At 41.6% G+C, this 26,556-nt stretch overlaps 1 long non-coding RNA gene across 1 annotated transcript; it reads right to left on the reverse strand.

Annotated features, from left to right (window-relative positions):
• Positions 1-1,097: 1,097 nt before the first annotated feature.
• Positions 1,098-21,588, reverse strand: LOC119001444 (uncharacterized). The gene is made up of 3 exons (XR_005069575.1): positions 21,575-21,588; positions 4,975-4,977; positions 1,098-1,193 (listed from the first exon to the last, which is right to left on the reverse strand). It is a non-coding gene; the product is annotated as an uncharacterized LOC119001444 (long non-coding RNA).
• Between the last annotated feature and the right edge of the window lie 4,968 nt (positions 21,589-26,556).

The following is a 26,556-nucleotide window of genomic DNA, read 5'->3' on the forward strand; positions in this document are numbered from 1 at the left end:
TCAAGAAGGCGCATCTTGAACACCAGGCCTCTAAGGACCCCAGAACAGAAGCTGGAGCTGCAACTTGAAGGAGGAATCTGACAGAAAACTGGCTTCTGGCAGGGTCAGACAGTGACTTGCACATAGTTTTATTTTCTTTATTATTATTCCATTACATTCAGTGTCTCCAAAACTTAAAGATGTGGTAGTTTCTACATTTTATTTTCCTTAAAAAATTCTGGAGGGTCTGCTTGCAGAACCTGCTAAGAACGGGGACTGATCAGCTAGTTCGCACCACAATTTGTAACCTCTGTGGAGGGGGTCACCCCAGCAGGAATGCTGAGACATTGGGCTCTGGGAGGAAGGGGCTGGAAACTTGTAATCAGAATGTATGAAGGGACGTGTCTCCTCTGCCGTAGGTCTATAGCAAGCATTGGTAATAGTGAGCAAGGTTTTTTGAGAAATGACCATCAGTGTTGCCAGACACAGTGCTAAATACAGAAATTGTCTATGTAAGACACACGGAACTCTTGAAGGATCTGAGGATGATGTTAGATTTCTAAAAAATACAAATTATTACCATGTAAATAGTGTTTTTGGTACTCATTCAATGCCCTCTGAATCATGGATGTTAAGTAACTTCGTTTGAATTAAAATACTCCTGGACTCATGAAGATGTTTTGTAAGGTATTGAGCTGTGTTTGTCTTTTTTCAAATTTTCTAGTGTCTCTTCTTCTCTTTTCACTTTGCCAACTTGAATGGAAGGGCTTTGAGCTGAAACTAAAAGAGAAGAAGGACTTACAGAGCTTTTCCACCACGGGTCGGAACTCCAAGCAGGTGCCATAAGGGTGCAGGGAAATGTGCTAGGGTTAGATGCCACCCTTTGTGTTCAGGAGCGCACGGGGCCAGGGGAGACACTGCTAGAAGGGAGGCGTACAATGTAGCTGGAGCTCTGTGGCATACGACTTCCAGTTCCCTGCATGACACTATCTTATTTTTTAAATTATATTTTATTGATTATGCTATTACAGTTGTCCTGATTTTTCTCCCTTAGCTCCCCCTCCACCCAGTAACCCCTCTCCCCTCTGCCAATCCCCCACCCTAGTTTGTGTCCGTGGGTCGTGTGTGTAGGTTCTGTGGCTGCTCCATTCCCTACACTGCACTTCACATCCCCGTGGCTATGCTGTCACTACTTGTTTGTACTTTTTAATCCCCTCACTTCTCACCAGTTCTCCCACACCCACCCTCCCATCTCTTTGTCTTTAACCTTTGGCATTTTAATTAGGATGTGTCTTGGAGTGGGTCTCTCTGCATCCACCTTGTCTGGGACTCTCTGTGCTTCCTGCACTTGCATGTCTATTTCCTTCAACAAATTAGAGAAGATTTCTTTCATTATTTCTTCAAACAGATTTCCAAATTCTCGCGTGTTCTCTTCTCTTTCTGGAACTCTTATGAAGCAAATGTTGAATTGCTTAAAGTTGTCCCACAGGCTGCTCACACTCTCTTGGTGTTTTTTTTTCTTTTTGGTTCTCTTTTCTTCTTGTTGTTCTGATTGGTTGTTCTTCCTTATGTTCCAAACCATTGATTTAATTCTTGGCTTCATCCACTCTACTGTTGTCTCCCTGTAAATTGTTCTTTATTTCAATGATTGTACCCTTCGTATCTGATTGGGCCTTTTTTATGCTCTTAAGGTCTGTACTAAGTTCCTTGAGCATCCTTATAAATAGTGTTTTGAACTCTGCATCTGATAGATTGCTTATGTCTATTTCATTTAGTTCTTTTTCTGGAGTTTTGATCTGTTCTTGCATTTGGGCCATATGTCTTTTCCTACTCATTTTGGCAGCCTCCCTGTGTTTGTTTCTATGTATTAGGTACAGCTGCTTTGATTCCTGTCTTGGTAGGGTAGTCTAAAGTAGTAGGTGGCCAGTAGGGTCTGGTGGCACAGCCTCCCCTATTACCCAAGCTGGGTACTCTAGGTGCACCCTCGGGGTAGGCTGAGTACACCCTTCTCTTCTAGTTGAGCCTTTGTTGGCAGATCAATGGGAGGGATTTACTCAGGCCAGTCAGCTGCAAGGATTGTCTGTGACCACTTACCACAAACCTCCACCCCACTGTGGAGGATCAGCTGTTCACGGGCAGGGTGGAGGTGCTTCTGTGTGGTCTGTAACTGTCCGCTGGGTGTGCTGGCCCCTGGAGTTTCCCAGATGGTGCAGGTCAAGATCAGCCCCCACCTGTGTTTTACCTGGGGCCACCCTGCCTGAGTTACAAAGCAACCTAAGATAGCTGCTATTTGGGCTGGGCTTGGAGATTTTCAGGCAAAACCAAGCTGTGAATCTAGGCTTCTAATTCTGGGCCTGGGTCTCATTGAGGCCAGCTGCTGCTAGTTTGAGAGGATTTAGGACGCTGTGAAGCCTAAGCCAAGATCATTTGTATGGAAAAGCAGCTTTGGTGAGCCTGCAAGTTAGGTGGGGTGGAGTCTCTGGGGATCTATCTCTAAGGTGGGTCAGTGTTAGCCAGGTTGATGGCATCTTAGATACAGCACCAGTCTGCTGCCTCTGTGGGAGCAGAGGCCTTGATCTTAGAAAAGGACTCTGCTCGCCTTGATGCCAGGCACTTCAGTCTTTCCCTAATAAACCACTAGTGCCTTTCAAACGGCTACCCTGTTGCTGGAGCTCAGAGCGAGTGAGTCTGGGTAGGTGAGTCTGTGTGTGGGTTCTTCAAGAGGAACTACGGCGGGCTTCCGGCGATTCAATCCCTGCTGGTTTTAGCAGCCAGAGTTGTGGAGACCCATCTTCCTGGTGCTGGAGCCCTGGGATTGGGGCCTGGTGTGGGTCTGGGACTCTGTGCTCCTGAGACATCCCTCCTGAGTTTTTATCCACCACATGTGGGTGTGGGACCAGCCCATTCTACATCTGTGCCCCTCCTACCAGCCTGGATGGATGTGGTTTCTTTAATTCCATAGTTGTCAGACTTCCATTCAACTCGATTTCTGTCCATTCTGAGTGATGGCTGTTCTATATTTTAGTTGTAATTTAGTTGTTGTTGTGCAAAGAAGTGAGCCATGTCTGCCTACATCACCATCTTGACCAAAAATCTGTCTCTCCATGACACTATCTTATAACACAGAAAACATCCATGCCAGTTCTTGCAATGTATTAGGTGCTCAATAAATGGCAGTATTATTTGCCCAGTTCTTGTCATCTCAAGACTAAAATGCTATTTAGCAATTGCATTTTTTTTTTGCCACTAAAAGGTGCTCTCTAGAATTTTATTTTGGCCAATCCTGATTTGATAAGGTAACTTACATATTTAGAAATATTTAAAAAACCTATTGTCATTTTGAGTTAATATTATCACAAGCCTTTAAATATAATGTAGAGTGGCCCTGGCTGGTGTGGCTCAGTGGATTGAGCATGGGCTTGTGAAACAAAGGATCATCAGTTCGATTCCCAGTCAGGGCACATGCCTGGGTTGTAGGTCAGGCCATGTTCCCAGTTGGGAGAGCACGAGAGGCAACCACACATTGATGTTTCTCTCCTGCTCTTTCTCCTTCCCTTCCTCTCTCTCTAAAACTAACCAAATAAAATCTTTAAAAAAACTTAAAAAAATAAATGCAATAAATTTAACTATAGTGTAGAATGAACTCTGTGTGATCTTAAACCTCTCCTCGGCAACCGAGGCATTCTTAGTGCTCGAAAGCCATTGTTTTCAATCCCCTTTTTCTTTGCTTAGAGTTAGAATATGTACACAAAGTCTGAATGTGTGCCCATCCCTAAACATATGTCCCGTTTCTCCTAAAAATAGAGTGCAACAACAACACGGTTAATTTATGTTTCTGTGGAGTGGTTCTTGGTTAAAATAATACGTGTGTCTTATTAAGTAACAAGATGCTTTGTCTTGCTCTTGCTGCGACTTTCATGGAGGGAATGTTTTCCCACTGACTTTGTCAGAGATGTTGTGGGGTTTCGTTTGTTTTCCAGAATTTGAAGATCTGAAGCACCCTTTAGACATCAGCAGGTTCCCACCCCTTGGTATTATAGAGGGAGACACAGAGCCACGGTGTTAAAATGCCACCCCTCCCACTGGGTCCCATAGCTGGTCAGAGCAGCTATCTTATTATGTCTGTGTTAGGATCAGAAGCCTTTTCTTCTTCTCCTTCTCCTTCTTCTTTGGTAACAGCAGGCTTTCGGAAGAGAGACCCAGCAGAGCTTACACAGATGGGTGTGAATTTAAGGCCTGAGCACATGTACTCACTGAGCAATCATTTACTGAGCACTTGCAATAAGGGGTGGGAGGATATTGTTGAATTAGACATAATTCTTGCCCATCAGGGGCTGTCTTTTAGGTGCTGAAGACTCATGCAGGAGGGGGACAGCCAGAGTGGAAGTGTGGTGCCACGGTTCAGGTGTGCACCGACGGTCCTGCCTCCTTGAGAAACCTGCTGGAGGAAATGAAGGGGTGGTTGAGCTCTCAGTGGGTCCAGATGACATTTGTGTTCAGTGTCGCAGAGGTTTTACGCCATCTCTCTCTCATCCCCAATGTAACAAGCAACGTGAGCTCCACTGTGTATTCTGAAGGAGAGAAGACCGCTAATGAGCGAGTTGCAACTGAACAGAGATTGAGGTGATTTGAACCCAGGATTTCACTGCCCTGTAGCTGTGCAATAGACACCCCAACTTTGTGTGGTGGCCTTAAGGTTATCTCACCAAGAGCAAGAGAGAAAGCTCTTGGCACATGCAGGAATGGACTCGGGAAGGGTGGGATTAAGCAAAGGGAAAGAAACTCACAGATGCAAACAGTGTGGTGATTACCAAAGGGAAAGAGGGGTGGGGGAGGCAGAAGAGGGTAAAGCAGGGTGCGGGGGGTAAATGCTAGTGGAAAGAGACTTGACGTGGGTGGTGAACACACAATATGTATTATAGAACTTTTCACTTGAAACGGATATAATTTTATTAACCAATGTCACCCCGATAAATCAAATAAAAAAAGAGTCACTTCCTTGCCTGGACTTTTAATTCTTTACAGGCTGTGAGCTGAGATCCAGGCATGGCAAGTAAGCAGGGCAAAAGTAAATGTAAAGCCAAACCTTCTAGAGAAAGCCGTTGATTGTTTTATAGGCTCCGCACTACCCATGATAAAAGGAGAGGCAGCGTGCCAGATGGTAATGTGGGTGATTGGACGACTCACTAGCCATGGAGTGCATTTAATACGTCAGAAAGAGATTTTCTTCTTCTCTCTAGAAGTTCACTGAGCTGTGACTTAATTTATCCTCACCTATTATAGCTTGGGATTTGGATGAATGAAATACATTGTTGGGGAAGGTTTAAATATGTACTAAGCTGTGTTAATTCCTTTTGTCCCAGTCTTCCTGAGTTCAAGGCTCAGCTTTGCTCAGGGTAGTCAGAGTCTAGGTGAAGGATACCTCTCCCACCTGGCAGGCTTGCTGGGAGGAGCAGGAGGAGAGCAGAGGGAGAAAGTGGAAGAAGAGGGGACTCATGTGGGAGGCGTGGGGTGGGGGGAGGTGAGGCAGAGGCCCTTGGGAGAGAGGGCTCCTCCCTGACACAGTGGGATTCCTCCCTCTCCCACGTGTGCAGGCTGGTACGTTGGACGCCTTCCTTATCATCCAAAGGAAAGATGTCCCTCAGAGAGAGAGAGACAGAGAGAGAGAGACAGAGACAGAGACAGAGACAGAGAGAGAGACAGAGAGAGAGAGAGTAGGCTCTTCTTTGAGCTCCTTTTATATCAGGGAAGGAACTGAGTTTCTTCAAACACAAGCCAGATGGCTGTGCCTCAGAATAAATAATTTAATTTTATTTATGTCCTCTCACCTCATAAAGATGGTTTTAAGTCTCTGCAGCAGTAACACATGTGAGAAAGAGTTCAAGAAATCCTTCTGAGAAGTGGGTGCCGTGTCCAGGTTCGGGGAGGCCCATGGGGAGATGAGAGCGTCCAGAGGATGAGCGTCCATCAGGGTTTCCGGTTTCATGGTCTTCGTTCTCCTTTACTCAGAGGCTCCAGACAAGAGGGTCCTTCCTCACAGGGATGCATTTTCTTGAGCGTTGACTAGAAAGTGACAGTACAAGATAAATTAAGTTTCATTAATTAATGCATTAGTGTATTAACACATTAATTCACTTTACATAATTCATTAAAGTAAGATTCTTATGCGATATGTGGGATGTAAACTTCAATGTGAATATATGTTAAGATGCATATTGTATAAATTCTAGAGCCACAACTTAAAAAAGATATAAATAATAAACTAATCGTGGAAAAGAAGGAGAATTATAAAAAGACTACTCAACCCGCAAATAATGCAGGGAAAGCAGCAGAAATGAACATGAAAAGGATGGGAAAAATAGAAAATAGTGATATGGTAAATGTGAATCTAATTATATCAGTAATTACTTCAAATGTTTACTTGAAATAAGCATTGCAATTAAAAAGGCAGAAGTTTTCAGACTTGATAAAAAAGCAAGATCCAACTTTATGCTGTATACCAGAAACGTGCTATGAATACAAACTCAGGTCAAGGGTAAGTGGGTGGGAAAATATATACTATGAAAACATTAGTTAAAAATCTGGGATGGCTGTACTAATACCAGGCAAAGTAGGTTTTAGAGTAAGGGCGGTAAGTGATATAGAGAGACAGTAATCACGTCATGATGGAAAAGCCAGTTCTCAAGGAGACAGACCTAAATTAGTGGGCACCAAATCACAGAGCTTCAAAGCATATTAGGTAAAAACTTATATACCTGAAAGGAGACATAACAAATTTGTCACTGAGAGAAACATCAATACTGCTGTCTGTAGATATCATTCCTTCACGTTCCAATGACTAGTGTGTCAAAGAAGTCACAAGATAAATCAGAAAATATTTTGAGTCAAGTGAAAATAAACTACACGACATATCAAAGTGTGCGACTTCAGATGTCCACAGCCAGTCACCATGCAGTGATCGGGACTGCACTCACAGCGGAGACACCGTAAACATCAGTCAAACGATGTTCCTATGCTGAACGATAGACGGTGCGCGACAAAGGTTTCTGAGCGAAGGGCAATAAGAACACGAGCCCCCAATTTCCTCAGTTTATTGACCAGAGAAGGTTTCCAAGACACAGCACGGGGAAGGGAAATGCAAACAGGGCTGTCGGCCTCCCTGAGTTGGAGAGACAGAATTGAGGATTTGAGAAAGCCAGGATTCGGAGGGCAGAGGTATGCGCAGGAGTCCGGGAAGGGTTCCGAGAGGCAGTCCCATTAACTAGGCCCTCATTACGTCCATGGTAAACTAGACATGAGTTTTTAAGATGGACAAAATTCTCAATATAGTAATTGAAAATTTGGGATGGACAAATTTTAAAGTTGAAAGCAAGCCCTGAAGCCTTTTATATAGTAATCCACAAGTCCACCTTTGTGGATTCTGTATAATCCTTATCTGGTCTTTGCACAGTCTTTGCTCAGCTGGTGTCTACTCTCCTCACAATGAAGCATTTGTTTTCCCACATTTACAGGTGCCAGGAATACTCCACCCCTCCCACGCGCTCTGGGCTGCTAGCAGAATTATTAGCTGAGCGTAATGTGACTGAAATACCATTACACTCTCTCAACACTTTGAGCGCCCTCTCTTCTCCATTCTGAGAGCCTTAGAAATATGACAGTTCAAAGCAGATTTGCTCTGTCCTGTGACAGTTTCACAGATTTTTTTTTAGCCCATAAGACAGTAGAAAAAACCTAGATGGCTGGTGATCTCTGAACACAAGTTGTGTCAAACTTTCATTCATTAAGCAAACCTATATGGGGATAATTGGCTATCTATGGAGATAATGCAGGAGAAAGGGTGTGAGTCCCTATTCACACAACACACAAAAATTGGCTCAGAGTGAATCATAAAGCTAAATGTAAGAACCAAAATTATAAAACTTGTAGAAGCAAACATAGAAATAAATCTTTCTGATGTGTTAGGCAATGATTTCTTTTTTTTTAAAATTTATTTAACTTTTGTTCAAGTACAGTTTTCTTTCTTGTATTCCCAGCCCTGCACCCCCCCAGTGGTCCCCACCCCCCTCCCATCGCCGCCCCCCATCTTAGTTATTGTCCATGTGTCTTTCATACTTAATTTATGTGAGTCCATCCCCTTTTACTCTGTGCTTCTCTCCCCTCTACCCTCTGGACCCTGTCAGCACGTTCTGTATTTCACTGTCCTTGGTTACATTTTGCTTGCTTGTTTGTTTTGTTGTTTACATTCCTGTTAAAGGTGATATCATATGGTATTTGTCTTTCACTGTCTGGCTTATTTCGCTCAGCATAATGCTTTCCAGCTCCATCCATGATGTTGCAAAGGGTAGGAGCTCCTTCTTCCTTTCTGCAGCATAGAATTCCATTGTGTAAATGTACCATCGTTTTTTGATCCAGTCATCGACCGATGGGCATTTAGGTTGCTTCCAACTCTTGGCTATTGTAAATTGTGCTGCTATGAACATCGGGGTGCATAGGTTCTTTTGGATTGGTGCTTCAGGGTTCTTAGGATATACTCCTAGCAGTGGAATTACTGGGTCAAAAGGCACGTCCATTTTTAGTTTTCTTAGAAAATTCCATACTGCTTTCCATAGTGGTTGTACCAGTCTGCAATCCCACCAACAGTGGACTAGGGTCCCCTTTTCCCCACAACCTCTCCAGCACTTGTTGTTTGTTTCTTTGTTTATGATAGCCATTCTGACTGGTGTTAAGTGGTATCTCATTGTGGTTTTAATTTGCATCTCTCTGATAGCTAGAGATATTGAGCATCTTTTCATGTGTCTCTGGATCCTCTGTATGTCCTCCTTGGAGAAATGTCTGTTCAAGTCCTCTGCCCATTTTTTAATCGGGTTGCTTGTCTTCTTTGAGTGGAGTCGAGTGAGTTCTTTGTATATTTTGGAGATTAAACCTTTGTCTGAGGTATCATTGGCAAATATGTTTTCCCAAACAGTTGCTTCTCTTTGTATCTTGGTACTGTTTTCCTTAGCCATGCAGAAGCTTTTAATTTTGATGAGGTCCCATTTGTGTATTCTTTCCTTTATATCCCTTGCTCTAGGGGACGTATCAGTAAAAATCTTGCTGCGTGGAATGTCTGAGATTTTCCTGCCAATGCTCTCCTCTAGGACTTTAATGGTTTCCCGGCTTATATTTAAGTCTTTTATCCACCTTGAATTTATTTTGGTGTATGGTGTAAGTTGGTGCTCGAGTTTCATTTTTTTGCATGTGGCTGTCCAGTTTTCCCAACACCATTTGTTGAAGAGGCTATCTTTACTCCATTTTATGTTACTGCCCCCTTTGTCGAATATTAATTGACTGTAGAGGTTTGGGTTTAATTCTGGGCTCTCTGTTCTATTCCATTGGTCTATGTGCCTGTTTTTATGCCAGTACCAGGCTGTTTTGATTACAGTGGCCTTGTAGTACAGTTTGATATCAGGTATTGTAATCCCTCCTACTTTGCTTTTCTTTCTCAAAATTGCAGCTGCTATTCGTGGTCTTTTGTAGTTCCATATAAATTTTTGAAGTGTTTGTTCTATGTCTGTGAAATATGCCATCGGCACTTTAATAGGTATTGCATTAAATCTGTAAATTGCTTTGGGTAGTATGGACATTTTGATGATGTTAATTCTTCCAATCCATGAACACGGTATATGTTTCCATTTGTTTGTGTCTTCCTTGATTTCTGTCTTCAGTGTTGTGTAATTTTCTGCATACAAGTCTTTAACCTCCTTGGTTAGGTTTATTCCCAGATATTTTATTTTTCTTTTTGCTATATCGAATGGGATTTTTTTCTTGATTTCTGCTTCTGCTGTTTCATTGTTAGTATACAAAAATGCCTTTGATTTCTGGATATTGACTTTGTAACCCGCTGTTTTGCCAAATTCATTTATTAGTTCGAGCAGTTTTTTGGTAGAGTCTATAGGATTTTCCATGTACACTATCATGTCATCTGCAAACAATGACAGTTTTGTTTCCTCCTTTCCAATTTGGATGCCTTTTATTTCCTTTTCTTGTCTGATTGCTGTGGCTAGAACTTCCAATACTATATTGAATAGAAGTGGTGAAAGTGGACAACCTTGTCTTGTTCCCGATCTTAGTGGAAAAGCTTTTAGTTTTTGTCCATTGAGTATGATGTTGGCTGTAGGTTTTTCATATATGGCCTTTATTATATTGAGGAATGCTCCCTCTATTCCCACTTTGCTGAGTACCTTTATCATAAATGGGTGTTGTACCTTATCAAAAGCTTTTTCCGCATCTATTGATATGATCATGTGGTTTTTGTGTTTGCTTTTGTTTATGTGGTGTATTACATTTACTGATTTACGAATATTGAACCATCCTTGCATCCCTGGGATGAATCCCACTTGGTCATGGTGTATGATCTTTTTGATGTATTGTTGGATGCGATTTGCCAATATTTTATTGAGGATTTTAGCGTCTATGTTCATCAGCGATATTGGCCTGAAGTTTTCTTTCTTTGTTGTGTCTCTGTCTGGTTTTGGAATTAGGATGATGCTGGCTTCATAAAAAGAGTTGGGGAGTTTTCCCTCCTTTTGGATTTTTTGAAATAGTCTGTGAAGAATCGGGGTTAGTTCTTCCTTAAAAGCTTTGTAGAATTCTCCTGTGAAACCATCTGGTCCAGGGCTTTTGTGCGATGGGAGTTTTTTGATTACTTCTTCAATTTCCGCTGCTGTTATTGACCTGTTCAGGTTTTCTGCTTCTTTTTCAGTGAGTTTTGGAAGATTATATTTTTCTAGAAATTTGTCCATTTCATCTAGGTTTTCAAATTTCTTGGCATACAGCTCTGCATAGTAATTCCTTACAATCTCTTCTATTTCTGTGGTATCAGTTGTAATCTCTCCTCTTTCATTTCTGATTGTGTTTATTTGGGTCCTCTCTCTTTTTTTCTTGATGAGCCTACTTAAAGGTTTATCTATTTTGTTTATCTTTTCAAAAAACCAACTCCTGGATTCATTGATCTTTAGAATTGTGCTTTTAGTCTCTATGTCATTTAATTCTGCTCTGATCTTGGTTATTTCCTTCCTTGTACTTGCTCTGGGCTGTCTCTGTTGTTGTTCCTCAAGTTCTTGGAGGCGTCGGGTTAGGTTGTTTGTTTGAAATGTTTCTATTTTCTTTAGGTAAGCCTGTATTGCTATGAACTTCCCTCTCAGGACTGCCTTGGCCGTGTCCCATAAGTTTTGGGTTGTGGTGAGTTCATTTTCATTTGTTTCCAGAAACTTTTTTATTTCTTCCCTGATTTCTATCTTGACCCATTCGTTGTTTAATAGCATACCATTCAATCTCCATGATTTTGTGTGTTTTTGGTTTCTTCCTGTGGGGTTAGTTTCCAATTTCAGTCCCTTGTGATCAGAGAAAATGCTTGGTATGATTTCTATTTTCCTAAATTTGTTGAGTCTCGTTTTGTGTCCTATCATGTGGTCTATCTTGGAAAATGTTCCGTGTGCATTTGAAAAGAATGTGTATTTAGCTTCTTTAGGGTGAAGGGCTCTATATATATCAATGAGGTCCATTTCATCTAGAGTGTCATTTAATGCTGCAATATCTTTGTTGATATTTTGTTTGGAAGATCTGTCCATTTTTGACAGTGGGGTGTTAAAATCCCCTACTATAATTGTGTTGCTGTCAATATCATTTTTGAGGTCCTCTAGGATTTTCTTTATATATTTTGGTGCTCCTATGTTGGGTGCATATATATTTACGATGTTAATGTCTTCTTGCTGGATTCTTCCCTTGAGCAATATGAAGTGACCTTCTGGGTCTCTCTTTATGGCCCTGTTTTTGAAGTCTATTTTGTCTGATATGAGAATTGCTACCCCGGCTTTTTTTTCTTGTCCATTTGCTTGGAAAATTTGTTTCCATCCTTTCACCTTTAGTCTGTGATGGTCTTTTGACCTGAGGTGGGTCTCTTGTAGGCAGCATATGTGTGGGTCATGCTTTCTTATCCATTCAGCTATTCTGTGTCTTTTAATTGGTGCATTTAATCCATTTACATTTAAGGTTATTATTGAAATGTACTTATTCATTGCCATTTATGTACCTGTGTTCCTCTCTGTCTCTCTCTCTTCCTTCCTTTCCTTAAAGCAGCCCTTTTAGTAATTCTTGTAGAGCTGGTTTGGTGGAAGCGTATTCTTTTAGACTTCTTTTGTCTTGGAAGCTCTTTATTTGGCCGTCTATCTTGATTGAGAGCCTTGCTGGGTACAGTAGCCTTGGTTGTAGGCCTCTGTTTCTCATTGCTTGGAATATTTCTTGCCATTCTCTTCTTGCTTGGAATGTTTCCATTGAGAAGTCAGTAGCCAGCCTTATTGGGACCCCCTTGTATGTCACTTCTTTTTTCTCCCTTGCTGCCTTTAGGATTTTCTCTTTGTCTTGGAGGTTTGCCATTTTAATGATGATGTGTCTTGCAGTAGGCCTCTTTGGGTTCCACCTGCTGGGGACTCTCTGTGATTCCTGGATCCGTGCGACTTTATCTCTCCTCAACTTAGGAAAATTTTCCGTTATTACTCTTTCAAGTAGGTTTTCTATCCCTTGTTCCTCTTCCTCTCCTTCTGGAATTCCTATTATTCGGATATTATTACGTTTCATGTTGTCTTGCATTTCTCTTAAATTCTCTTCATTTTTTCTGATTCTCTTTTCCCTTACTTGTTCCGTCTGGGAGATTTTTTCTAACCTGTCTTCAATCTCACTTATGCGATCTTCCGCCATATCGATTCTATTCTTCATACCTTCTACTGTGTTCTTCAATTCAGAAATTGTATTCTTCATTTCCTCTTGGCCTTTATTGATGGTTTCCATTTCCTTTTTCATGTTGGTATAGTTTGCAGAGAGTTCATTGTAGCTCCCCTGTAGTTTCTGGTAGCTCGTTGTCAGCTCTTTGAATTTCCTGATGACCAGTGCTTTGAATTCCACATCTGATAGTTGACTTGCCTCTATTTCATCTAATATTCTTTCTGAGGTTTCCTCCTTTTCTTTCGTTTGGGGGTTATTTCTTTGTCTTCCCATTGTTTGTGATACTCTTCTTGTTGTCCTCCACTTCTTAAATTGATCTGTTCTGGTTCACTGGGTTTATGGTGTAAACTTCTGTGGTAGGATACCTGTGAAAGTCACCGGTGCAGTCTTCTGCAGGTATCTTGTTGTTCTCTGCTTCCACCAACTCCTTTCTTTATTGTGCGTGTGTGATCAGTTGTGGGGGAGGCAAAATGGTTTATGATAGCAGAGGGTTATTTTATGTTATTTACAGACACAGTGGGCAGAGAAGAAATAGACAATCTCTTGGCTATGTATAGAGTTAACCGTGCTCTTCAACCCAGCTTACCACTTTTAGGAAAGGGCGGGCATAAGTTAAGTGTCTTGTTAAGAAGAGGGGGCTTGTGAGTTGTATCTAGAAAGCAGTGTGGTTGCGGGTGGTCAGATTTGAGGTAAGGTGACAGTACAGGTTAGTAACTGGGTGTAGCGTGTCAGTAAATAGAGTAATAGAAGTGAGGCACCTGTAAGGTGATCTAAGGTCCGAGAGATGTGTTATGAAGTATTACTGTTGTACAGAACATAGGCAATGATTTCTTGAGATACAGTACCATAAGCACAAGCAATAAAAGAATGATTGGCAATCTAGTCTTTATGAAAATAGAAAACTTTGTACTTCAAAGGATACCACCAAGAAAAGTAAAATGACAACACACAGACTGTGAGAAAATATTTACAAATCATATATCTGATAAGGAATTTATATACAGAATTTACAAAGAACTCTTATAACTCAATAATAGACAACCCAGTTAAAAATGGACAAAAGATTTGAAAGCATTTCTTCAAATAATATATACAAATGTCCAATAACAACACAAAAAGCCCTGGTGTGGCTCAGTGGGTTGAGTGCTGACCTGCAAAGGGTCACCAGTTTGATTCCCAGTCAGGGCACATGCCTGGGTTGTGGGGCAGGTCCCCAGTTGGGGGCATGAGAGAGGCAACCACACATCCATGTTTCTCTCCCTCTTTCTCCCGCTAAAAATAAATAAATAAAATCTAAAAAAACATAAAAAGATTCTCAACCTCATTAATTGTTAGGGAGAGGTAAAGAAAAACCTCAATGAGCTACCACTTTGCACCCGCCAGGATGGCCGTAATCACAGAGACAGTGACACGGGTTAATAAGGATGTGTAGACGTCAGAACCCTCATACATCCCTGGTGGGAGTAACCTCCAGTTAAAAAATGGTGGAGCATCTTTGGAAAACAGTTTGGCCGTTCCCCCAAATGTTAAACACAGGCTTACCAAAGAACCTGGCAGTTCTACTCCTTTATGTCTATCTGCTCTAGTTGGGTTAAAGCACCCAGTGACCTGAAATAACAATTGAGTACAGTGGTACCTTGGTACTCATCGTTAATTTGTTCCAGAACTCGTGCCGAGTGCGGAAACCGATGAGCACCAAGCGAGGAAGCATTTTTTTCTGCTGGGGTGGAGTCCTGACTCACACAACTTCTACCAAGTCTGACAAGTCTGGAGCAAGCACCGAGTGCTGAAACATTTTTTTTTCTCTGGTCAAAATGTCACGAGTGTAGAGTTTGATGAGTTCTAAAGCGGGCAATTACCAGGGTATGACTGTACCTCCTGGCAGGGATTAGTTCGTCTAGTGGACGCCTTGTCACCATGCACCGTGTACCCGGGAGAAATGAAAGCAGAGGTGAGAGACTGAGCAGTGCTTGGAGTGCCCTCTGGCGGTCACTGTCCAGACGTGTCGAGAGGGTGGTGGGAAACAGGGTTGGGATGAGAACTCTGTGGACCCCAGGCACTGGGGAGAGGGGCCAAAAAGGAAATAAAAAGTAGACTTCCAGGGAGAAAGATCTGATTAACCCTAAGGAAGACAATAAACCTGGCTGTGAGTTCCCCATCCCTGGAGTGTTCGAGGAGGAGCTGGCATAGACTAGGTTGAATGTCGTTTAACAGCATTACAAAGAAATTGCGAGAAGAAACAAACGGCCTTATGCTGGTATCTCTATATTCACTGTGAGATTTCTGTGCTGTCCTTTACCTCCAGGCTAAAAAACTCACTGTAACATTTCTTGTGGTGCAAATGCGGTGGCTGTGAATCCCCTTAGTTTTCCAGGACTTGAACATATCTTCACTTCACCTTCATTTTTGAAAGACAGTTTTGCAAGACACAAAATTCATTCCTTCTTTTCCCTGTCAGTGCTTTAAGGATGTTTCACTGTATGCTTGCCTCCTTGGTTCCTGAGGAGGAATTGTGATCCTTCAAATAGTCGAACATAATGTGTCATTTTCTCAGAAATTATGATTTTATAATTTTCTCTTCATGTTTGGTTTTCAGCGTGGTGTTTCTAGGAATAATTCTCTTCAGATTTACCCTGCTTCAGGCTTATGAAACTATGAAATCTTCACATTTAAGTCATTAACCAAGTTTCAGAGGTTCGAGGCCATTATTTCTTCACATACTTTTTCTGTCCTCGTTTCGATGTCAGACCTTTTGAAATTGTTCCATGTAACCCCAAGGCTGTGGTCATATTCTCCCTGTGGTTCGGGGTGCACACCTTTTATCGGCCCATGTTCGAGTGACTGCCTACAGAGGAAAGCCACAAAACCTGGGGACACGTTGCTTGCTGCGAATTTCAGGTCTTCCCACAAAACTTTGTATTTTGGTTTTGTCTGTGGAGCCTCCGTGGTTTCTGGGTTTTGTCTAGATATTACAACTCATATTGTAGCGAGATCAGGGTTTGGGGTGTTCACTTCCCAATAGGGTGGGTAGAGACTAAGGGTATCATTTTACCTGAAGTCAGCACAGATTTTACTTAATTCCTTACAATTTAGACAATTATATTTAAGGAAGTTCATAATGCATTAATGTAAAAAGAATGAAAGAAAGGTTTAAAACTGGTCATTATATTATACTTTTTAATGACGAAAATAACTCATATGTTTACAACATTTTTCAATGATTTGCTCTTAGTTAACTAAGAAATCTTGTCGGCTTTCAATGCTTTGGATTCTTTATTGGTAAAAAAAATGTTAGACTATATTAGTCTGTCCTGAAAGATATTCTAGCTGGGGTGTCCAACCTTTGGCATCTCTGGGCCACCTGGAAGGAGAACAAGTTGCCTTGGGCCACACATTAAACACACAAACACTAATGAAAACTTAGAAGTTAAAAAAGGGTTTTAAGTTAATGTAAGGTTTTGAGGTGGGCCGCATGCATCGCCTTCCTGGGCCACAGGGGGCCTGCGGGCCGTGTGTTGGACATCTGTGTATTTGCACTGATAAGAGATACTGCTCCCAAAAGAGTTGTGTGGTTAAATGCATTTGGGATCTGCAGGATTAAACAAAGTTACATTTCTCAGTGTTTTTCAAAACCTTTAATATGCTAATATGTGCGATGAATATCCAAAGAGAGGACAAGATCGGTATTCCTTTAGTTTGGCTTTTCTCGCAGGCTTTGGTGCGGTTCAGCCACTGTAACGATCTTTATTTAGAACTTGATACTTTGTCCATCATAGAGTTCTTGTATCAATTCGTCTTTTAAGTGCTACACTAGGATATTATTTATCTTGATTATTGAGCTTTTTGGGTGTCCCCTGACATTTTGCAAGGACCTCATTCACCTCGTCTTCCTCACTCCAGTCCCCTGAGCTGATAGATTTACTACCATGGCTTTGTGTTTCCTAAAGCATGGAATCAAACACACTCATCAACTTACAAGACCCTTTATGGCTTAGTTCTTACCCATACGAACACCCATCTCCTCTCTTTCTCTACTTTACTTTCTTCTTGGCACATGAACATTCTGTACTCATTTTCCCTCCTGCAAACTTTGTTCCTCTTCCACCCAAACCAGGACTGGCTCCCCTTCTCCATTTATTTTTTTAGGGAATCCAAACTCTTCTTCAGCATCCTCCTCAAGTCTCACTTGCATCTTACAAGCACCCCTGACCCCTGGAGGGAGGCCAGACTCTCTCCCTTTGCAGCTATGCTGTTCACGCAGTTTCCAGTGGTCCTGCACAACATGGTCCAGAAGCTGTGCTCCCTAGGGCGGTTTCTTGATCATTTTCGGGGTTTATGTCTTGTCCCCTCTGAGGTCCAGAGCCCATGTCTCATGCACCCTTGTATCATTTTAGCACAACGCATTGTGTGGTCGCACAGGGCTCAGTAGCTGCTGTTGATTTGATAGGTTGCTTCACGATCCCCTCAACTGCCCTCTGCCCCCTTGACTTTTTGCTCTTCTCTCTCTCTTACCCACCGATCCATGAAGATCCATGATCTCTGGCTCGCTTGGTGTCAGGCCCAACCTGTACTCATCAGCTTTGAACTCAGCTCTAAGTTCTAGGTGTCAACACAAGACAAAGTTTGGAAGGAATTGCCCCCAGGATATGCAAGTTCATGGACATTTTTCCTGCAAACACTCCTCAACTCACCATGTGTGGATCTAATGTCTATAGCAGACCGGGTCCCGATCTGCTGGTCACAGATGTAAATTGCAGAAATTTTCCTTCTGAGGTATCTGATCAAGGCTACATCTGACAGAACAGTGGGCAGGGTATTTTGTGTTCTCGAGGCCCGAGTCTTTATTCTACAAGCTATCTGTTCTTTCCTACACTGAGAGTCTAAAACTATGCCAGGCCTCCAGCCCCTCTGGCTTATCTCTGTACAGAGTAGCTGCCTTATCTGTTCAGAATGTTATAACCCCAAAGAACGAAAAAAAAAAAAAAAAGGATGTTGTAACTGGGAGTGAATAGTGATTAAAGGGCTCTTGGTAGCTTACTGAAGGTTTTCTCCAGCAAGCAGACATCTGAAGTTTAGACGTAGAGCAAAGGGCTCTCTGGAACCAGGAGTTCTAATAAAGGGGTGTCTGTGGTAGTCTCCCTCCAGCTTCTTTCTGTGAAGTTGGTCTTTCCTACTAGAAACACAGCTCATATTTTGTGCAAAGCAAATCTGCTCCATAGAGCAGCTCGTTGATTCTCTGAACCTTTCTTTTGATGATCCATTTTACTAATGAGTGGCTGGTTTGCTGACTAATTGATCCTTTTGAAGGGGCAACAGGCAGCCAAAGCTGATGTCTCCCAGAAGAGAAGAAAGCGCTTGGGGAAGGCCGGATTGCTATTCGATCGATGCCTGTCATGCCGTTTTTGTCCTCCTGGTGCCTGTATTGTTATGAAAGTGAGAATTCCTCTGTCTGTTTGCAACCGAGCTGACCTTATATAACCTCCCAGAGTCCTGCAAGATTAGTCCCTATGGCCACACAGGCTCCCCCGGGAGCTACGCAGAGAAAAAAACGTCAGGCAAAACACTACATTATTGAGTTTTTTTTTTCCATTAAATATTTGCTGAGCGAGCTGGTCAGTTGCCTTCACACTGGGCTAGTGTTGTAGACACCAGGAACAGGCAGAGGGGCCTTTTGGTTCCTTTGCTTTGGGCCCCACCCTGTTCTCAGCCTCCCAGGTGAGGAAAAATAAAGAGAAGTGCAACCAAGGAAAAGTTCACCCACAGAAGGAGAAAGGGGTTTTCCCAGTCAGGTCTTGGCTAAAGAAGTCAGGTCTGGCTAAGAGGTCATCTTAAGTCAATCGACAAGTGACTGTCACCAGGGTGTTTGAAACTTCCCAGCTGGTCAGGGCACAGAGCAGTGTATTTCCAACAAGCGGGGGTATCAGAATGATTTCACAATCCATCGAAAAAACCCTCACAGACAATAGATGCTAAAACTTAAGGGAGAGTGGTAGAAATAGATGGCTCATATTCTAACTGTTGTGTGTGTGAGCAACTGGTTGCACCTGCTAACACGGATCCACACAGGACACAGACATGCATACAGGTTCATTCGTGACCTTGTGTGCATCAGGAATGCATCGTTTATTTTAAAATCAGTAGTATTTCATGCTCTGAGTATACCCCAATTTATTTAGCTCTTTTCACTTGTTGGTGGACATTTGGGTTGTTTTCATGGCTATTGTAAAAAATGCTGCTATGGACATTTTTGGAAAAGGGTTTTTTTTTTTTTTTGTAGACGTGTGTCTGCATTTCTCTTAGGTATATACATATAAGTAGAATTTCTAGATAATAGGGTAGCTGTATGTTTATGATTATTAGAAACTGCCAGAGTTGTCCAAAGTGAAGTTATCATTTTACCCTCATATAACAACATATGAGAGTTTTAATTGTTCCACATCCTCACAAAATTTGTATTGTCAGACTTTTTGATATTAACTGTTCCAATGTCTTAGAAGTGGTATCTTGTAGTACTTAAAATGTTTTTTACATATTTTATTTATTGTGCTATTGCAGTTGTCCCATTTTTTCTCCCCTTTATTTTCTTCTGCCCTGTACCAACACTCCCACCAGCATTCCCCCACTGTAGTTCATGTCCATGAGGCATACATATAAGTTCTTTGGCTTCTCCATTTCACATACTATTTTTAATCTCCTCCTGTCTATTCTGTACCTACCATTTATGCTTCTTTTTTTTAGATTTTAAAATAATTTTTATTCAAAAATAATTTTACATTCTTGATTAAGGTTGACATACATTATGTTAGTTTTAGCTATACAACCTGGTGATTAGGTATTTAGATAACTAATGAAGTGATCACCCTAAGTCTAGTACCCATCTGATACCATACGTGGTTATTACAATATTATTAACTATATTCCCTATGCTGTACTTTATATATTTTTATTTTTTTATTTTTTATTGATTATGCCATTACAGTTGTCCCATTCCCCCCCCTTCACTCCCCTCCACCCTGCACACCCTCTCCCCCATTCCTCCCCTTTAGTTCATGTCCATGTGTCATAAGTTCTTTAGATTCTATATTTCCCACACTATTCTTATTCTCCCCACTGTCTATTTTCTACCTACTGTCTATGCTACTTATTCTCTGCACCTTTTCCCTCTGTTTCCTCCTCCCACTCCCCTGTTGCTGAGCCTCCATGTGATCTCCATTTCTACGGTTCTGCTCCTGATCTAGCTGTCCTCTTAGTTTGCTTCTGTTTTACGTGTGGTTGTTAATAACTGTGAGTTTGCTGTCCTTTCACTGTCCATATTTTCATCTTCTTTTTCTTAGATAAGTCTCTTTAACCTTTCATATAATAAGGGCTTGGTGATGATGAACTCCTTGAATTTGATCTTATCTGAGAAGCACTTTATCTGTCCTTCCATTCTAAATGAAAGCTTTGCTGGATAAAGCAATCTTGGCTGTAGGTCTTTGGATTTCATGACTTGGAATACTTCTTTCCAGCCCCTTCTTGCCTGTAATGTCTCTTTTGAGAAATCAGCTGACAGTCTGATGGGTACTCCTTTGTAGGTGATCGTCCTCTTATCTCTTGCTGCTTCTAGAATTCTCTCCTTCATTTTAATCTTGGCTAATGTAATTATGATGTGCCTTGGTGTGTTTTTCCTTGGGTCCAACTTCATTGGAACTATCTGAGCTTCCTGGATTTCCTGGAAGTCTATTTCCTTCGCCAGACTGGGGAAGTTCTCCTATATTATTTGTTCAAATAAGTTTTCCACTCATGGCTGTTTCTTTTCCCCTTCTGGTACCCCTATAATTTGGATGTTGGAACGTTTAAAGATGTCCTGGAGGTTCCTAAGCCTCTCCTCATTTTTTTGAATTCTTGTTTCTTCATTGTTTTCTGTTTGGTCGTTTTTTCTTCCTGCTGGTCCAATCTATTGATTTGAGTCCCAGTTTCCTTCCCATCACTATTGTTTCCCTGTGCATTTTGCTTCATTTTACTTAGTGAAGCCTTCATTTTTTCATCTAATTTGTGATTAAAATCAACCAGTTCTGTGAGCATCCTGATCACCAGTGTTTTGAACTGTGCATCAGATAGTTTGGCTATCTCTTGGTTGCTTAGAAGTATTGGCTCTGGGGCTTTGAGCTGTTCTTCCATTTGAGCCATTTTTTGGGGGGGGTGGTCTGGTCATACCTGTTACATAGTGAGGTGTGAAGCCTTAGGTGTTCACCAGGGCAGGGAAACCCACATAGCTGGGTTGTGACGCTGTATGTGGGGGCAGGATCAGAGAGGGGCAATGGTGTTCTGCTCTCTCAGATTTTGGTCCCCTCTGCTGCTTCCCACAAGCAAATTGGGCCCTTCTGGTGCTGGTTCCCCGGTGTGTGGGCCTGTGTACTCTCCAGGACCCTGTGGATCTCTCCAACAAACTCTCTGTGAGCCTGGGAGCCTCTCCTGGCACCTTAAGCCTGAAAGTTTTTCCAATTGGTGCTTTTAGGTTTTAATTCCTGTCACTAGGGCCCTTGCCTGCCTGGTCTGTCTCACTGTTTGTTTTTTCACCTGGTTTATTTGCACGTAAATGTGTGACTGTGGTCAGCCAACCACCTTGCATCCTCACTGGGTCCACCCATTGCCACCCCGCACCTGGGATCCGTGAACTGCCGCCTGCACCCTGTCTGACCCTGCTCTGCCAGCCGCTGACTCCGCCCCTCTTACTGGTCTGGATGAATGGTTCATTGTTGTTGGACTTCGGTACAGTTTAATTTTCTCTCTGTTTTGGTTGCGTTCTGGTTTTTAAATATTTGTTGTTCATAAACTTGGTTATGTGAGGAGGTACAGTGTTTTCACCTACGCCTCCATCTGGCTGGAAGTCCCATTTATGCTTCTTATTCCCTGTACCATTTTCCCCATTCTCCCTCCAACCCCTCTCCACTGATAAGCATCCATGTGATATCTATTTCTGTTATTCTGTTCTATTCTAGTTGTTTGCTTAGCTTGTTTTTGGTTTTTTTTAAGGCTCCCTTGTTGATAGTTGTGAGTTCATTGTCATTTTACTATAGGTGTTTTTTATCTTCTTTTTCTTAGATAAATCCCTTTAACATTTTATACAATAAGGGCTCGGTGATGATGAACTCTTTTAACTTTACCTTATCTGGGAAGTACTTTATCTTCCCTTCCATTCTAAATGATAGCTTTGCTGGATAGAGTAATCTTGGATGTAGGTCCTTGACTTTCATGATTTTGAGTACTTCTTTGCAGCCTCTTCTTGTGTGCAAGGTTTCTTTCGAGAAATCAGCTGACAGTCTGATGGGAACTCCTTTGCAGGTAAATGTCTCCTTTTCTCTTGCTGCTTTTAAGACTCTCTTCTTGTTTTTAATGTTGGGTAATGTAATTGTGATGTGTCTTGGTGTGTACTTCCTTGGGTCCAACTTTTGAGGACTCTCTGAGCTTCCTGGATTTCCCAGAAGTATATTTCCTTTGCCACATTGGGGAAGTTCTTCCTCATTATGTTTTCAAATAAGTTTTCTGTTTTTTTCTTGCTCTTGCTCTTCCTCTTCTCCTTCCAGCACCCCTATAATTCGGTTGTTGGAACATTTACAGAGGTCCTGGTGGTTCCTTACCCTTTCCTCATTTTTCGAATTCTTGTTTCTTCATTCTGTTTTGGTTGAATGTTTATTTCTTCCTTCTGCTACAAACCATTGATTTGAATTCAGGTTTCCTTTCTTCACTGTTAGTTCCCTGTACATTTTTGTTTGTTTCACTTTTCATAGCCTTCACTTCTTCCTCTATTTTGTGACCATAGTCAACCATTTCTATGAGCATCCTGATTACCAGTGTTTTGAACTGTGCATCTGATAGGTTGGCTATATCTTTATCACTTAGTTGTATTTTTTTTTCTGGAACTTTGATCTAACCTTTCATTAGGGATACACACACACACACACACATATTTAAAAAAGAGTAACTTTTCTTAAATTTTTTTGGAGAGGAGGGGAAGGGAGGGAGAAAGAGAGGGAGAGAAACATCAATGTGTGGTTGCCTCTCATGTGGCCCCCTATTCGGGACCTGGCCTGCAACCTAGGCACATGCCCTGACTGGGAAGCAAACCGGTGACCCTTAGGTTCAAAGCCCACACTCAATCCACTGAGCTATACCAACCAGGGCAGGGCCATAATTTTTGTCTTGGCATACCTGTTACTTAGTAAGGGGCAGAGACTTAGGTATTCACTAGAGTGAGGCAACCTATGTTGCTGCATTGTGGTGCTGTATGTGGGGGAGGGGTCCAAGAGGGAACAGTGCTGTTTGCTTGGCTCTCAGCTGGCTTTCTGTCCCTCCCTCTGCTGCAGGGACCCACAAACAAAGTGGGCTCCTCTGGTGCTGATTCCCCAGGTGGGTGGGTTTGTGTACATTCTAGGGCCCTGTGGGTCTCTACAACAAACTCTCCTGTGAGGGTGGGAGTTTCTCCCACCACTGCAACCCCCACAGATTTTTTAGGTAGAGGTTTTGAGGCTTTATTTCCCTGCACTGGAACCCTGCATTGTGTGGTCTATCTCACTCCCTGGTGCCTCTCAATTTACCCTCACACAAATGTGGGACTGCCTCGGTCCTCCAGGTGCTGCCGTGCCTTTAGTCCTCTCCATCCAGGATGCCTGTTTCCGCCCCTCCTACTGGTCTGGATGAATGTTTCTTTAACTTCTTGGTTGTCTGACTTCCATACAGTTTGATTTTCTGGCAGTTCTGGTTATTTTTTTTGTTTTTAAATTTGTTGTTGTCTTTCTTTTGGTTGTATGAGGAGGCAAAGTGTATCTACCTATACCTCCATCTTGGCAGGAAGTCTCTCTAGTACTATTTTTAAATAATCTTATGAAGGTACAATTTATACACAGTAAAATTTTAATTACTGTGTAACGCACATCAAAATTTTAATTTGATGAGTTTGAAAAATTTAGGCATTTATGCAACTACAATACTACCAAAACACATATAGAGTATACAAGGTCTGTCCAGAAGGTATCCAGCCATGGAATATGAAAATAGAGACTTCTACTGAAGAAAATACAAGTACAAGAAACATTGTACATGGGACAATGACACATCAGTCTCCTTCAATGTGAGCACCTTGGAACCTCACACATTTCTCCCAGTCACTATCAGCTGCTCCATCATCTTTTCCTGAATCTCATAGATGGTCTGAAATCTCTTCCTTTCCAAAGGTGATTTTAGTTTTGGGAAAAGCTAGAAGTCACAGGGCACCAAATCTGGGCTGTAATGGGGCTGAGTCACCTGCATGATTTGATGTTTTGCCCCAAAACTCTGCATGAGCCATGATGCATGAGCCATGATGCATGAGCAGGCACATTGTCCTGATGAAATCACCAGCTGCCCATAGCTGCGGCCTTCTGAATCATTTGAATAGTTTCCACAGAGGAATGTTCAAGCTTAGTGCAAAATTTGATGCAGATTCGTTGCTCCACTTGCTCAGTTGTTTTGAATGTGACGGCCACACAGTACCCATGCTCACTCAACAGCATCTACTGTCCCCACTGACTGGTATAGTGAAGGCGTCTTTGTTCACACGTACACATTCAGGCCACTCTCTTTGATTACCAAATTATATTGATGTTGCGCAAACTGTTTTTGTTATATTAAAAATGGCTGGACATTTTCCCAGACAGACCTCAGTATGTATTGTGGTGTGTAGCATTCCCACCATGTGGAAACTGTGCCCTTTTCTAGTCAATAATGAACTTACCCTCATTTCAACATCAGACAACCACTGATGTGTTTTTGTCACTATTGATTAGTTGGTCTTTTCCAAAATTCCATGTGAATATAGTTAGTACAATTCCATTTGTACTTTCTTTTTCACTCAGCATGATGTTTATGAGGTATAGCTGAGGTTTTTGAGTTATTGCTGTGGGTATCCATACTTTTTTTTTTACTGAGTAGTTCCGTTGAATGAATGAGATGCATATATGAATATTGTCCCTCACTTACTGGATGGTGGACATTTGGATTGTTTCCAGATTTTGGCCTATAGATGAAGCTACTACTAATATTTGAGTACAAGTCCTTGTGTGGACATGGAAGTAAGGAAATAAGAAAGAAAGCAAGTAGTGAATTATGAAAAAAAATAATTTAGATAGGCTCAGCATACTGAAAGGTAGTTTTCTGGAGAGAAAAACAATAAGCCAGAGTGATTGTGGGTAAGCAAGAGATGCATTTTTTAACAAGAAAAAGAGAGACATAATTACAGATAGAAAAGCAATATGACAAATAACAAAAACCTATATGCCAATAAATATGAAAACCAATTTTTTTCTAAAAGTATAATACACCAAATTGTCTCAAGAGGAAAGCAGATTGACTAAATAAGTAATAATAAACTTTAGCAGCGGGAGCAGATGATAAAACGGAGACTCGGAGTGATTAAAAAGGCACATTGATTATAATAACTACTAGTGTTTGCACTAGTAATGGTTATTACACTACTAGTGTGATACACTAGTAATAACCATGATTAAAATAAATTGCTAGTTAAAAATGGTCCCACCTAGAAAAGGGAAGATTTATTACAGGTAGGTTTTACTGACCCCTCAAGAGACAGATGATTTCCATCTCATGACCATGGTTTAAAATGGAGAGCTACAGAGCTCATTTAACGAGGCCAGAATAACCTTGGCATCAAAATTATAGTCAACTAGTAAGTGTAGATACAAAAATCTAAAATAAATTGTTTGTATAACATATATTTATAAATAACATACACCACAGCAAGAGAGAATATTCCAGAAGTGCAAAGGTGGTTCACCATTTAGAAAATCTATTAGTATAAATCTTCACATTAACATATTAATGGAAATGCTATATGGTGATTTGAATAGGTGCTTAAAAAGCATTTGAAAAATGTCAATCCTCATTCATGACATAAAAAACCCTCTTAACTGAGAATAAAAGAAACTTCTCTCTTAACAATGTTTTTTAAAATAATACAGCACGCATTATATTTAATAGTTAATAGCTGAAACTCAGAAATAAGAAAAGTGGGTTTACCTTTATAATCCATAACCAAGAAGGGGGTTCTTGATGGAAAGTGACCTGGCTGGCACCTTGATCTTGGACTCCCCAGGTCTCCAGAAGTGTGAGAAATACATTTCTGTTGTTTAATCCACCTGGACCATGGTAGTTTTGTTACAGTATCCCAAACCGACTAAGCCACCAAGTGAAGATTCAGCCTCCTGACCACCTTAACTCCCTTCTCTCTCTTGGTGTTTGGGATTTTTCCCTCTAGGTTTTCCTCCTACTTCCTAGGTTGTTAATCCTCAGTCTCTCCTCATCTTGCCTTCAAAGTATTGATGTGTTCCCCGGGAGAATGCCCTCAGATCCCTGATTTCCTCTCCCAGACTGGATGGTCCCAATCTGAACTCATAATCTCCCCCTCATACCTCGGCCCCTTGCAGTCACCATGTCAGTGACTGATCTGGGACCTCACCTGCTCCCCAACATCAGGGGTCTCAGGAAGGTCAGAGTGATTGGCTGAATCAAATGTTGCAAACCAAGGAGCCTCAAAAACATTTTGCTTGTTTAAACTAGTGTTTACAATAAATGAAAAAATAACATGAATTCAGATTTCCATCTACACTTGAAACCTGATTTCCAAATGACAATAATAACTGGGAGCCGAGTGGCAGCTACTCCCTTTATTCAAAGCCTTTGGCATCCAATCTGTGCAATTTGTCACAGTCCCCACCACTACCTATTTTTTTTGACAATATACCTGGCATACTTTGCTTTTTTTTTTAATTACCTGCACAGACC

This window comes from Sturnira hondurensis, unplaced genomic scaffold (assembly GCF_014824575.4).
Source record: "Sturnira hondurensis isolate 20B ecotype Veracruz unplaced genomic scaffold, ASM1482457v3 Scaffold0016663, whole genome shotgun sequence".
Taxonomy (NCBI): domain Eukaryota; kingdom Metazoa; phylum Chordata; class Mammalia; order Chiroptera; family Phyllostomidae; genus Sturnira; species Sturnira hondurensis.